Source organism: Aquila chrysaetos, chromosome 5 (assembly GCF_900496995.4).
Source record: "Aquila chrysaetos chrysaetos chromosome 5, bAquChr1.4, whole genome shotgun sequence".
Classification (NCBI taxonomy): Eukaryota; Metazoa; Chordata; class Aves; order Accipitriformes; family Accipitridae; genus Aquila; species Aquila chrysaetos.
Window position 1 is genome coordinate 16,288,646 of NC_044008.1, and position 5,417 is coordinate 16,294,062.

Below are 5,417 nucleotides of genomic sequence, written 5' to 3' on the forward strand. Positions count from 1 at the left end.
CCACAAGGGTCACAACAGCTTGAAAATTTTTGATAAAATATTATTAAGACTATGTCAAACTTGTTATTATTTATTAATATCCTAGTATCAACATCAGCTCACATATGGCTTATCCAGACGTCTCCTGAACCGTCAAATAGACTTCAGCATCTTTTATGCAATTAACAAATAGCAATGCCTTTTCCTCTGTCAAAGGCAAATCATTCATATCCCTCCACTATGCCAGCTAACACCGTTCTCAACCAGGTAGCCCTGCAGAAGCCCAAATCCTTCCTACCATCCAGGTTTTTAAGACTAGTGATACTTTTCAAGATTAAGCTTTATGCTGGGACACGGCAAACTTGTAGCAAAGGAGTAAAAACTGATTATTTGTGAATACAACTTCAAAGAAACTTTGAGAAACCTATTTATTACTGGCCATGTGTTTTCTCAGGAAAACTGTGTTCCAAAGAATGGAAAACAGGACATTAAAATAAAAGAAATACCGAAGGTCACAATGTACAGTAGGTTAAGTGGCAAAGTGACTTTGTCTCCTGATAGTTGCTGGCCTTGTCCTGAGCATTTAGACAATTCAAGAAGCCATTATGCGAAAGGATTATTGGTTTTATGTAACTTGATCAATTATCAAAATATTTCTGTTTTGTAATCATGATCTAATTACTAAAAATAGCCAAGTGGTGATAGATCAGGATTTATTACTAACCTGACATTTGTAATCTAGACAGGAATTCAGCTCGGTGACTGATGTTCCCTTCCCACGCACACCATACAATCTATCAACAACATGTAGCAAAACTCCGCTGAATGAAAGGCACAACTTCGAGTCAGTTATCTGTCTACACCAAACAATTTAAATTCTTGGGAAAAGGAAAAAAAAACAACAAGATTACATGGTAGCATTTTTAACCACAGCTTTCACAGTACTTCACTCGAGTACAGCAGTTATCTCAGCTCCCCTGTGAGTGAAGTAAGAGCCTCATGGAGCAGCTGTATAAATTGAATTTTAAATGTTAGCTAAGTCACAGAAGTATTCAAAAGAAGAATTAGGATTAATTTCTCTAAAGATTTGTAGTGGTAAATAATTTGGGATTACGTGTTAAAACAGTGGTGATTCAGTAGAATAGAGTTGTCCTATTTACACCATGAATTAACGGTAAATAGCGTTGTTTCAGATAGCCTAAGTAGCTTTAACATATTTTTCATTTCAGTGAACTGGACTGTTCTGTTTTTTGAGACCCTATGAAAACAAATTTTCCTGAAGACCATTTACAAAAGGATCTCTCAAAAGACCAGAAGTGGGACTGAGTTGGAAAAACGATGTGGAAGGGTAGAGACGAAGGCCTCCTTTCATTGCCGTCTTGTTTTTACTTAAACCGGCTACAGGTGCTCCAAGAAAACGGGAGACAGTAAATAAATGCCACCACAGTAACGATAACCACCTGCATTGCAAGCAACCGCCACTCCTACTCAACGGGGGTCGGCGACTCCGTCCAGGTTCTGGGCAAGGAAACGGCGCCGCCGCCGCAGGAGCGGCGCGACTGCGGGTTCCCGCTCCCCGGCTGGCGCCCGTCTCCACCCAGGCCGCGGCACCGGCCGGCCCCGCCAGCCCTGTGCCTCCCCCGGGCGGACCGGCGCGGGGTTCCTTCACCGGCAGAGGGCACAGGCGTGTGGCAACCTGTGACTATATAAACCGGGTTTAAGCGTTAGCTCAAGTCGGGGACGCGTGGACGCCGAAATCCTCCAGTGATCCAACAGCCTCACCGCCCGAGGGGCAGGCGTCGGGCACGGCCGCCCCTGAGGTAAAACGGCGGGAGCGGCGGCCCGGCGGCGGCGCACAGGGCCCCGCTCTGAGAGGGCCCCGCTCTGAGAGGGGCCCGCGGTTCACCCAGCACCTCCCTGAGCGGGACCGCGGCGCAGGACGGACGCTGGCAGCCGACTGCGTGGCTCCGGGGCAGGGAACGACAGCGTCCAGCTCCCCCCAGCGCCCGGCGACGGCTAGGCAGGCACGGCGGCGGCCCCTTCCAGCTGCCTCATCTCTCTGGTTCCTGCGAGCGTGGTTCCTTCCGATTGGCCGAGGGGATCTCCCGCCTTCATCGCCGCTCTGCGGCGCCCCGCGGCTGCTCCGGGGCCCGCTCGCCCTCACGGCCCCCTCTCACCGCCCCTCGCTGCCCCGTCCGCGCCCATCTACCCCCTCCCAGTTCCTCCAGACATCACCACTCGGCCCCCGGGACTGATTTTCGTCCCCTCCACCCCCTTTCCAGCCACTCCCACCTTCTCATCTCCATATTTGCTCTCCTGCACCTGTATTTCCTCCTCCTTCTCCTTCCTAAATGCCACCTCGATGCCTCCACGTTCCGGTAAAGCGCCTGCTTCCTCCCCCAACCCCCGCCTGCCTCTCACCCCCTCCGCGCTGCTCCTCTCCTCTCCCCTCCATCCCTTTCCCGCCGCCTCCGGGCTCTCCCAGGCGAGCGGCGGCCGATCCCCACTCGCTCCTGCTACCCGGCCCGTTTCTCTCGCCCTTTCTCGCTAACAGTTTCAAAGCGCCTTTTCAGCCGCCCTGAACCACCTGTGCAGGCGACTGTAGCAGCAGCAAACGATGGGGGCTTGGGTTTAGTCTCGAAATGCTTTAATCAGGTTTTTAATTTTGTGTATCTTGCATACCGTTTCCAGCGTGTTAACACTGAAGTGTGCTGAAGCGCAGGTGGGGAATCTCTGCATGTTTATGTTTGCTCCTCTTGTTTGGTCTACCATCTTCTCTGTTACTGTCTTTGATATCAAGGTGCTTCATAGCCTAATATTCCTGGCATTTTTTTTTTTCCCTGTCCCACTTCATTTGTGGTTTGCTAAACTGTACGGATATGAGACACCTTATGTGGTTTCCCCTCTTTGCACACATCAAAGCACTTAATAAATCTCCAGTATTAAGATGTGGTAGTTGTATTTTTACATAGGAGACTGCACTCAAGTCTCAGGGTACCTTGGGATCTTGTTAAATGCTGTAGTGAAACAAATGTGTGCAAAGAAGCAGCTGAGGGGCAGCCCCTTGGCTTGCCTCTGTGGCTTGCGGTTGACAGCTGGATTTCTTCCTTCTTCCCTGCTCCCATCAGGCTTCTGAAGGTAATTTGGCAGGTGCTCATAGGCTGCCACCACTGAGGTGTGATCAGGAGAGCAGAAAACAAGCACGCAGGTGCATAAGGAAAGGAGCACTGTTTGAATTGGAATAGTCTGGTATTTGGTAGATGCAGTACGATCACTGTTAATCGCTTTAGCACAGTACAGTTGAATATGTAGTGCTGGTATAATGCAAAGTGTTATCACTAATTTTCTCCATTTTTCTTAAGTTCTGAAAAATGTCTACTGTGTTTTCCCTCATAAAATCCTGTGGAGACATCTGTAGTTAAGAATATGACTATAATGGTGCAAAGCTGCAAGCAGTTTTGTCCCATGCCACTTCTCCTCTGTAAGAGGCATCTCAATGCGGTGTTGAGCACTAATGCCAAAACCGTTTTTGTCTGTGAGCAGATTGGATTGCTTTAGTTCATAGCCTGTGAGAACATCTGTTGAGCATCTCTGATGCACAGCTAATAACCAGATCTATCTGTTGCTCTTTCCAGGCCTCAGCGCTGAGAGCATTTCAAGGGAAAATAGGGCTTAGCCAGCAAAATCCCTGGCTGCTGAATTATACCCTACAACCATCGGCATGTCAATATAACAGCTTTAAGTGCTGTAGCTAAAGCTGTCTGCTGTTTCTGAGATGAGGGGACAGATGAATGTATTTTGGGCCTGGTTATTTATCTCTTGTAGTATCGTCCTCCCACCCCCTTTTTCTTTCTGCCTCTCTGATCCAGTTGCCAAAATGATCAAAACAGACTGATCGGAATTCTGTGAGAACATTGGCGTGTTGCTGTATCTTCTTTCCTTCCTTGAAACCCACTGTCTGCCTAGCCCTAAAAAGCAAAAAATACTCTTTGAATCCGTTCATAGTACGTCCTCATTTTCAGGTTCCTTTAGTTCTCAAATGCTGTAGATACCCAGACAAACAGTTGTTTTATTCAAATTGTATGTACTTTGGTGTGCTACCTGAAACTCTTTTGTCATGGATCTACTTTTCCCTCTAAACCATTAAAAAGAGCAAATCTGTATTAATGCTGTGAAAATAATCACTTCCTGTGTTTCTGGGGTGTGAGTTTTGCTTGCCTCATTATCAAAAAACACAGGAGTCTTCAGTGTCTTTTCTGATCTATGAATATAAATGTTTTGATATAATTTTTTAAGAAGGTCTTATATGCAGCACTTTTCCTTGAATAATGTTGATGTCACCTAAGATGTTAGTACTTCCCAAAAGATTTTGGAGAGCTCCCCTTTTGGCTGTAGGAAGATGCCTAGGTTGGCTCAGCTACTCGTGAACTTGTGGGCACGGTGGCAGTAGCATAACGTCACCCCATGATAATTGACTTTGTAAGTCTGTTTTTGGTAGCAGCGCAGCTGTAAAGACTACAGGGGACACTGGCATAGAGGAGAATGAATTGCTGCAATTGTAAGGAAAGAATCTGGCGATAAACTAACACTGCTGTTACTAAGGGGTGAGGTTTGTGGTGAGAGGCAGTGCCGTTTTATGAGCTCCACCAACACAGGGAAAAGAACAGAGATTTGGGGCATAAATGAGCTGTCTTACTTTTTTCACTTCAGGTCTCAAGACTGGCTTGAGAGCTTAAAATCTGTTCTGTTCTTCCCCAAATCTATCTAAAAATAGCCCACTGCCTTAAAGCCTTTCCCCTCATAGTTAACCAAAGAGGTGATACTGCCTCTTTTCAAGCGTTGCCTGCTTTTATTATATCCATGGTGTCTAATATCCATGGTTTTACCACTGCAAGCCAGGTTACAGTGCTTTTCCAGTTTGCTTTTGAAGGTACCTGATACACATCACTTTAAACGATCGCTCAGTAACTCGCAGCTTCACAAATTCTTGCTGACACTTATTTCCCCTTCCTCGGAGCAGTACGTTCCTTCTGTTTGGCTATTCCCGCGTGGGTGGCTTTGGAGCCCAGCGCTGCCGGCAGCTGCAGTTCCCGAGAACCCAAGGCACCCGCAGCAGACGAAGCTCCGCGGAGCTGCCGCCCGTATTTCACCCGGGCCACGTAACTTACCACGGTTTCGGGGGGCTCGGCCCCGCGGCTGCTCCCGGCTCTGCTCTCCAGCCGGGGCTGGCAGCGAGGGGGCGTCACGGCAGCCGCCGCTCCCTCCGAGCCGTACGGGCGGGGCACGACTTCCATGGTTTCCAGACCTACGTATTCTCGCTTCCTTCTGCCCGCTCGCCAGGTCGCTGACCTGATCCTCCCCGGGGCCGCTGCGCGGCTGCCCGGGGCCGCGGCGGCGGGCGGCGCATGCCCGTGGGGCGGCGAGCATGCGCGCAGGCG